Source organism: Ranitomeya variabilis, chromosome 3, assembly GCF_051348905.1.
Source record: "Ranitomeya variabilis isolate aRanVar5 chromosome 3, aRanVar5.hap1, whole genome shotgun sequence".
Taxonomy (NCBI): Eukaryota; Metazoa; Chordata; class Amphibia; order Anura; family Dendrobatidae; genus Ranitomeya; species Ranitomeya variabilis.
This window is the reverse complement of record NC_135234.1, coordinates 109370611-109380392: the sequence shown is the minus strand read 5'-3', so window position 1 is coordinate 109380392 and position 9782 is coordinate 109370611. Positions and strand designations below refer to the sequence as shown.

At 41.2% G+C, this 9782-nt stretch overlaps 1 long non-coding RNA gene across 2 annotated transcripts in view; it reads right to left on the bottom strand.

The window, feature by feature from the left end:
* Positions 1 to 958: 958 nt before the first annotated feature.
* LOC143815362 (uncharacterized) overlaps positions 959 to 9782 on the bottom strand; it is a 53811-nt gene continuing 44987 nt past the window's right edge. For both annotated transcript variants that reach the window (XR_013223725.1, XR_013223724.1), the window contains exons 3-4: positions 2505 to 2586; positions 959 to 1346 (exon numbers count right to left, since the gene is read on the bottom strand). This is a non-coding gene — a long non-coding RNA (uncharacterized LOC143815362). The remainder of the gene's footprint in view (positions 1347 to 2504; positions 2587 to 9782) is intronic.

Here is a 9782-nt window from a genome sequence, read left to right as displayed (position 1 = left end):
CTAATAGTATATTAATGGTGGGGTACATATCTGTATTCAGGGGGGAGACACATGTATGTATACAATATATGTGACTTGTTATTTTCAGGTTTGTGACGATCATCGTGACAAGATGAGTCGTCGCTGTGAGATGTCGACATGAAGGTCTGACCAGATGGAGAAGAAACAGCAGAAACCGACTCATCAGACAAGAAGTCAGCGGTAAGTGACTGGATGTAAATATTATTCTGTATCTGCACTGTGTGACGTGGATGTTATCTGTACAATCCCTTATTCTACATTCTCACATTTGTGTGAAATGTCTGTGTGCTTCCAAATTTTTAATCAGACGGAACACGGGCTCACAGAGTTTTAAAGGTCCATTCACACATCCGCAAAAATCAGGGATCTGAGAATGAGATCCGTAAGGGTCAGAGAATGTCCTGTTCTGATCCCATTTTGAGGATCGGAATAGGACATGTTCAATGCATCCTTGCTTCTGTATGCTGAGAGCCAATCAGATAAGTGGGTTACCCACTCCATCATTATTTTACTCCCAGGATCACTGGTTGTATAGGGAAGCGTTTGGATTGTAAAGTGATGGAAAATGATGCAAACGTGTCAATTTGTTATCAGTAGAGATGAGTGAATCACTAAAGAGAATCGAATTTCACAAAAAAAAAATTTAATTTGCCTGAAGGAGATGAAAGTGATATCCAGAAGAGAGTGGAGCTACATGGTGGGAAAGGTGAAGGCTAAGTGTTTGAATTTTTTTTAGTTTTGCTTTTTACATATGTAATTTGCACTTGGATCTGGAGAGCATAATAATGTACATTCAATTAGCATCCAATATATTTGTTGCAATTCAAATTCCCTTCCCAAATGCCTAGAGAGCCTTAGTCATCTAAGTTTTAGGACCAATAACATAAGTTTCACCTATAAAATAATGAATAAAATAAGTAATAGAACAGAAAAATAATAATTTTAAACAAGCGGTAATAAATACACAGCAATTTATGCACAAATCTTCTAAGTGCCAGATTTGCACTGATTCAGTTTTATTTCCATGTTAGAAAGAACATTTCTATTTTATTGGTTCATTTATTTCATGTGGACTGTAGGATGAACATTGTGTTCACATTGTACCTGAAGAATGGTCTTTAATGGCATGGAGAAGACTTGGAAACGATCCCCAAACCTACATTTTTCCAGTGGATTTCTCCAGTCCCTCTGAGCAGTAAAAGGATATGTGCCGGGTCTTACATCCAACAGCACATAATCTCTTACTGTTCAGGGATACAGGAGCCTGAGTTAGTCTCCTTCCATCTGTCTTCTTTCACTTGTAACAAAGGTCCATGGCACATGAGCTGAAAATAAATTGGGAATTTAAAATAGTAACAAAATAGTGAAAAAATAGTGAGTTTGTCCGAGGAAAAAAATAAATCACAGCATGCAAGTTAATGAGTCTGTGAAAAACATCGGACTGCACTCGGATGACATCCAAATGGGGTGCGATATTCATGGACTGACAGAATGGAGAAGAAGGAGAAATTATATTTTTCATCTTCTCCACATCGGAGGAAATCAGATCACATTATGATCACATATGATCAAAAGCCGATGAGAGAGTGATTATCATCAGCCCGAATCTCTAGGATGAAAGCAAATACGGCGGTGTGACACAAATGCCACCAACGTCTGGCCAATGAGAGTCACTGCTGTGCTTAGGGATTCTAATATAACATGAGTAACTGAAACATATATTTGGCAAAATAGAGTGATGAAGTGTTTTTTTTTTTACATATGCCTATATAACAATGGGCTTATGTATCATAGTGTCGGGCATATGTATCATAAGCCCCTGTTGGTGCTGTGAGGACTAGGATGCCACCCGATGTCACGTTACACCAATATGCTGTGTCCATAAACACCTCAATGTTAGCAGTCAAGGTCCTATTCCTTTCTCTGCTAAAGAAACAAAACCATAATAAACTGGAGGGATTGAATCATACAATATCTTAAGTTTTAATGAAAAATATTAAAAAACAAGATAGAAGTAAAAAATCCAAACACAATATGGATATGAATACGACATGAACAGCAGCCAGGTATCATAATAAGGTAAATAAGAGAACATCAATGAAAATGAAGTGTGGAAGGGGGGCATAGAAAGAGAATAAAAGTAAGGGGTCATCTTCATGAATAAAACAGCAGCATCGTCATAAAATGTATATGGCCAAATTGTGGATAAGAATGGAAGAGCCATCTGTGTTGGAAGGCATGAGAAAGGCAGGAAATAGCAGGACACTCCTGTCCCACGGTGGGGGATACAGTGTGTGCATTAATCAGCCTCATTTTAATTTTTGGTATAGGGCATCCTTCCACTTGAAAAAAGATAGGATGCCCCATACCAACAACCAATAAAAACTAGATTCAATATGTTATTTCCAATATCTACATTATAATAATTTCAAAGTAGGAATTTTAGTGCATAATAGACCAATGGAGCATAATGTGATACTTACTTTGGCAAGGGTGAATGCCTGCTTCCCCTGGCATGTTGAATGTTCCATTACTCCAGTCATCTTTACGTCATTTGTTAAGGGCCTGTAATGGACAGAATTTAGGGATAGATGTACAAATTGTCCAATAGCGAAATATAGTTTCAAGGAGTTGTATGGGATTAGAAAAACAGAACTCTTTTTATCCAGGAACAGCACCTCGCCTGTCCATGGAATGAGTCTTGCATTACAATTTAGCTCCATGGAAGTGAGAAGAGCTGAGCTGCAAAACCACACATGTCCTCTAGATGTGCAGTGTTGTTAAAAATATATTCACCCACAATCTTTCCTACATTTATTCATACAAGTTTTCCCTTTGATTGGGCGTCCACTGCTGCACTCTGTCATGTTATATTGTGCTACATTGCTTAGACAACTGCTATACTCACATATGATTCCAAAACCAGCTATGAGCAATCGTGTGCTCTTTAGTATTTTATAGAAGCATTTAGTCATAGGTAGTGTCATGCTTATGCCAGAAGCAAGATGGCTCTGTCACTAGGGAAAAATTAAAGGGGGCAACCCTAAGTTCCCTAGCGTCCCTAGACTGGTTCTTTCACACCGTGCGGAGATCACTTTCCTATCTCTATCTTATCCTGACAAAGACCCTGACTAGTGCACAGGGCAGCAAGAACGTTGGTCCTGCTCTAACATCAAGATGCAAAGGGAAACAAGGAGAAAAGAAACAGCAATCACTCAACGACCTCCCAAACTAGAGTGGCATGTAAAAGTTTGGGCACCCCTTGTCAAAGTTACTGTTATTGTAAACAGTTAAGCAAGTAGAATGTGAAAAAATGATCTCTAAAAGACCTACAGTTAAAGATGACACATTTCCTTTGTATTTTAGGCTCTCCCCCAGATCTACTATATAATTGTCTAAGGGTCACTTCCGTCTGTCCTTCTGTCTGTAACGGTTATTCGTTCGCTGATTGGTCTCGCCAGCTGCCTGTCATGGCTGCCGCGACCAATCAGCGACGTGCACAGTCCAGAAGAAAATGGCCGCTCCTTACTCCCCGCACTCACTGCCCGGTGCCCGCATACACCCCTCCGCTCACCGCTCACACAGGGTTAATGCCGGCGGTAACGGATCGCGTTATGCTGCGGGTAACGCACTCCGTTACCACTGCTATTAACCCTGTGTGACCAAGTTTTTTTACTATTGACGCAGCCTATGCAGCGCCAATAGTAAAAACATCTAATGTTAAAAATAATTAAAAAAATAAAAAATGATTATATACTCACCTACGCCACCTTTCCCGCTCCTCGCGATGCAACCGGCACGTTCCGGTCTCACAGGTGGTCTGGCAGAAGGACCTGCCATGACGTCACGGTCATGTGACCATGACGTCATCACAAGTCCTGCGCGCCTGCGCGGAAAGGACCTGCCGTGACGTCACGGTCATGTGACCGCGACGTCATGACAGGTCCTGCACGACAAGGACCTGCCGTGACGTCACGGTCATGTGATCGCGACGTCATCACACCCTGGGACCGGAAGATGCCGCCTGCACCCCACACAGGCGACAGAGCTACAACGCGCCTGCGGAAGGTGAGTATATGTTTATTTTTTATTTTTTTAACCTGTGTCATACGTGGCTGGGCAATATACTACATAGCTGGGCAATATACTACATGGGCTGTGCAATATACTACGTCACTGGGCAATATACTACGTCACTGGGCAATATACTATGTGGCTCTGCTGTATACTACATCACTGGGCAATATACTACGTCACTGGGCAATATAATACGTGGCTGGGCAATATACTACGTCACTGGGCAATATACTATGTGGCTCTGCTGTATACTACGTCACTGGGCAATATACTACGTCACTGGGCAACATACTACGTCACTGGGCAACATACTACGTTACTGGGCAATATACTACGTCACTGGGCAATATACTACATCACTGGGCAATATACTACGTCACTGGGCAATATACTACGTCACTGGGCAATATACTATGTGGCTCTGCTGTATACTACGTCACTGGGCAATATACTACGTCACTGGGCAATATACTACGTGGCTGGGCAATATACTATGTCACTGGGCAATATACTATGTGGCTCTGCTGTATACTACGTCACTGGGCAATATACTACGTCACTGGGCAACATACTACATCACTGGGCAATATACTACGTCACTGGGCAATATACTATGTGGCTCTGCTGTATACTACATCACTAGGCAATATACTACGTGGCTGGGCAATATACTACATGGCTGGGCAATATACTACGTGGCTGGGCAATCTACTACATAGCTGGGCAATATACTACATGGCTGTGCAATATACTACGTGGACATACATATTCTAGAATACCCGATGCGTTAGAGTCAGGCAACCATCTAGTATATAAATATATATATATACAGTACAGACCAAAAGTTTGGACACACCTTCTCATTTAAAAGTTTTTCTGTATTTTCATGACTATGAAAATTGAACAATTATGTTATAGATAACTCCGGCACACCATAAGTCTTGAACAATTAATGTATCTTTATTCTGTGCATCTCAAAAAATTCAACAGACAGCGGGATGCCATGCAAAAAGGAAAAACGATCACAATCGTAGACGTGAGTGAATGTCCCCAACGTTTCGGCATTAAATTGCCTTTATCAAGGGGTATCAGACTATTTTTGCTGTGACGATCGAGGTAAGTGGCTCCCGCTTAGGCTTTTTCTCTGTACGGAATCCGGAGTGAGGCTCCAAGTGTGGACAAGTTGCTGCGGTCAGGTGAGAGGAGTAGAATGCGTGGCCGCTTCTTATACAGTGCCGGAAAGTGCCGGCGCGGATACTTCCGGGTGAGGGGTGAGTCATGTGATTGAGAATTTCCGTGAAAAGAGCGGAAAAAGCCGATGTGTGCCGAGATAGAAACGGCGCATGCGTGGTAATAGAGCGCTCCGATTTCTAAGTGCCTCCCATCTGCTTCCTCCAGCTCTTCAGTGAGCTCACTGAAGAGCTGGAGGAAGCAGATGGGAGGCACTTAGAAATCGGAGCGCTCTATTACCACGCATGCGCCGTTTCTATCTCGGCACACATCGGCTTTTTCCGCTCTTTTCACGGAAATTCTCAATCACATGACTCACCCCTCACCCGGAAGTATCCGCGCCGGCACTTTCCGGCACTGTATAAGAAGCGGCCACGCATTCTACTCCTCTCACCTGACCGCAGCAACTTGTCCACACTTGGAGCCTCACTCCGGATTCCGTACAGAGAAAAAGCCTAAGCGGGAGCCACTTACCTCGATCGTCACAGCAAAAATAGTCTGATACCCCTTGATAAAGGCAATTTAATGCCGAAACGTTGGGGACATTCACTCACGTCTACGATTGTGATCGTTTTTCCTTTTTGCATGGCATCCCGCTGTCTGTTGAATTTTTTGAGATGCACAGAATAAAGATACATTAATTGTTCAAGACTTATGGTGTGCCGGAGTTATCTATAACATAATTGGACTCTTTTTCTCCAGAGCACCCGCGCTCATAGATATAGTGAGCACCCTTGATTTTTTGTTATGAAAATTGAACATTCACACTGAAGGCATCAAAACTATGAATTAACACATGTGGAATTACATACTTAACAAAAAAAGTGTGAAACAACTGAAAATATGTCTTATATTCTAGGTTCTTCAAAATAGCCACCTTTTGCTTTGATGACTGCTTTGCACACCCTTGGCATTCTCTTGATGAGCTTCAAGAGATAGTCACCGGAATCGGTCTTCCAACAATTTTGAAGGAGTTCCCAGAGATGCTTACCACTTTTTGGCTCTTTTGCCTTCACTCTGCGGTCCAGCTCACCCCAAACCATCTCGATTGGGTTCAGGTCTGGCGTAGCACCCCATCACTCTTCTTCTTGGTCAAATAGCCCTTACACAGCCTGGAGGTGTGTTTGGGGTCATTGTCCTGTTGAAAAATAAACGATTGTCCAACTAAATGCAAACCGGATGGAATAGCATGCCACTGCAAGATGCTGTGGCAGCCATGCTGGTTCAGTATGCCTTCAATTTTGAATAAATCCCCAACAGTGTCACCAGCAAAGCACCCTCACACCATCACACTTCATCCTCCATGCTTCACTGTGGGAACCAGGCATGTAGAGTCCATCCGTTCACCTTTTCTGCATCACACAAAGACACGGTGGTTGGAACCAAAGATCTCAAATTTGGACTCATCAGACCAAAGCACAGATTTCCACTGGTCTAATGTAAATTCCTTGTGTTCTTTAGCCCAAACAAGTCTCTTCTGCTTGTTGCCTGTCCTTAGCAGTGGTTTCCTAGCAGCTATTTTACCATGAAGGCCTGCTGCACAAAGTCTCCTCTTAACAGCTGTTGTAGAGATGTGTCTGCTGCTAGAACTCTGTGTGGCATTGACCTGGTCTCTAATCTGAGCTGCTGTTATCCTGCGATTTCTGAGGCTGGTGACTCGGATAAACTTATCCTCAGAAGCAGAGGTGACTCTTGGTCTTCCTTTCCTGGGGCGGTCCTCATGTGAGCCAGTTTCTTTGTAGTGCTTGATGGTTTTTGCAACTGCACTTGGGGACACTTTCAAAGTTTTCCCAATTTTTCGGAATGACTGACCTTCATTTCTTAAAGTAATGATGGCCATTCGTTTTTCTTTACTTAGCTGCTTTTTTCTTGCCATAATACAAATTCTAACAGTCTATTCATAGGACTATCAGCTGTGTATCCACCAGACTTCTGCTCAACACAACTGATGGTCTCAACACCATTTATAAGGCAAGAAATCCCACTTATTAAACCTGGCAGGGCACACCTGCGAAATTAAAACCATTCCCGGTGACTACCTCTTGAAGCTCATCAAGAGAATGCCAAGAGTGTGCAAAGCAGTCATCAAAGCAAAAGGTGGCTACTTTGAAGAACCTAGAATATAAGACATAATTTCAGTTGTTTCACACTTTTTTGTTAAGTATATAATTCCACATGTGTTAATTCATAACTTTTGATGCCTTCAGTGTGAATTTACAATTTTCATAGTCATGAAAATACAGAAAAATCTTTAAATGAGAAGGTGTGTCCAAACTTTTGGTCTGTACTATATATATATCATCTTACAAAAAGGAAAATGGATCAAATCGAAAGTTTGGGCACCCTGGGAGATTTGTGTGCGCAAATAAGTTTGACAAAGGTTTCAGACCTTTATTAGTCTGTTAGGGTTATGGCTTGTTCACTATTATCGTTAGGAATGGCCAGGTGATGTAAATTTCCTAGCTGTATAAAAGCCCAACCTCCTCTAACCTTGTGCTAAAAAACATATCCATGGGTTCTTATAAGCAGGTGCCTAGTACTCTGAAAATGAAAATGGTGGAGGACCACAAAGCAGGAGAAGGCTATAAGAAGATAGCAAAGTGTTTTCAAGTTGTCCTTTTCTCAGTTTGAAATTTAATTAAGAAATGGCAATTAACAGGAACAATGGAGGTCAAGATAAGGTCTGGAAGACCATGCAAAATTTCTGTGAGAGCCGCACGTAGGAATGCTAGAGAGGCAAATCAGAACTCCTGCTTGACTGCAAAAGACCTTCAGAAAAATTTAGCAGACTCTGGAGTTGTGGTACATTGTTCTACTGTTCAGAGACACCTGCATAAATATGACCTTCATGGAATAGTCAACAGAAGAAAACCTCTTCTGGGTCCTCACCATGCAATTCAGCATCAGAAGTATGTAAAAGAACATCTAAATAAGCCTGATGCATTTTGAAAACAAGTCCTGTTGACCAATGTTGTTAAAATAGAACTGTTTGGCCACAATGATCAAAGGCATGTGTTGAGAATAAAGTGAACAGAATTTCAGGAAAAGAACATTTTGCCAACCATTAAGCATGGGGGTGGATCAATCACACTTTGGGTGGGATTGTGTTGCAGTCAATGGCACGAGGAACATTACACAGGTAGGGGGAAGAATGGATTCAATGAAATTTCAACAAATTCTTGATGTAAACATAACACCATCTGTATAAATGCTGAAGTTGAAAAGAGGACGGCTTTTACAAATGGATAATGATCCTAAACACATGTCAAAATCCACAATAGACTACTTCAAAAGGCACAAGCTGAAGGTTTTAAAATGGTCCTCACAGTCCCCTGATTTGAACATCATTTTGCATTCGTGACTAGACCTCAAAATAGCAGTGCATGCAAAATGGCCCAGGACTCTCACAGGACTGGAAGAATTTTCCAAGGAATAATGGATTACAATCCCTCAAACAAGAATTGAATTGAATTGAAAGACTCTTGGCTGGCTACAAAAAGTGTTTACAAGCTGTGATACTTTCAAAAGGGGTGCTACTTGGTACTAACCATGCTCGGTGCCCAAACGTTTGCATTGGCCCATTTTCCTTTTTTAATTTTTAAAGCATAAAAGATGAAAATATATATTTTTTGCCTAAATAAAAAGGAAATGCGTCATCTTTAACTTTAGGCGTATTAGAGATCATTTCCTCTTCAACTTGCTTAACTGTTCACTAATCACTATAACAGGAATTTTATCCAAGGGTGCCCAAACTTTTATATGTTACTGTAAAGAAAGGGGAAAGGGGAAGGAAAAGGTGAGGCAAACCAAATAGGATATAATGTAAATGAAGACACTCAAGCTACCAAACAGATTTCTCCAGAGATGACTCCTAAATGACCTCTCTTCACGCAGCTCACATCTCCAGCTCCAAACCAGGTTATAGCAAGCTATCACTGGCAACTACTCAATCCAAGAAGTGAGTGGAGAAATCAGAACAGCTGAGATATCTCAGGACGGAGAGCTCTAGGAAACAAACAGAACTATTTAACCCTATTTAACTATTTAACGCCACAATCTTCTGATCCTCCTCTGTCTGTGCTGTATCCCTGTGACAGGTAGCATGTGGTGTTTGAGGGTTCACTCCTTTATATTGAAACCAGAAAGAAACAATACAAAGCAAATATATAATTTATATAATGCCAAAAGTTAGAGGAATTTTTTTTTTCATAAAATTTAGAATTTGAATTCATTTTGTGTTGTATTTTATTAGTTTTGGCCAAAATAAACCTTAAGTTAAGATAAAATTGACTCACAAAAATAAATAATGAGTCACTGATTTTATCCACATTGGTGTAGTAATGTAAAACATCACTTGTTGACATGGCTCTACAGTAGATTCTCTCAGTTTACTGAGGATTAAAAATGTCGAGAATAGCTGGGATCTTTGCAAATTAATACATTTTAAAGCTGAT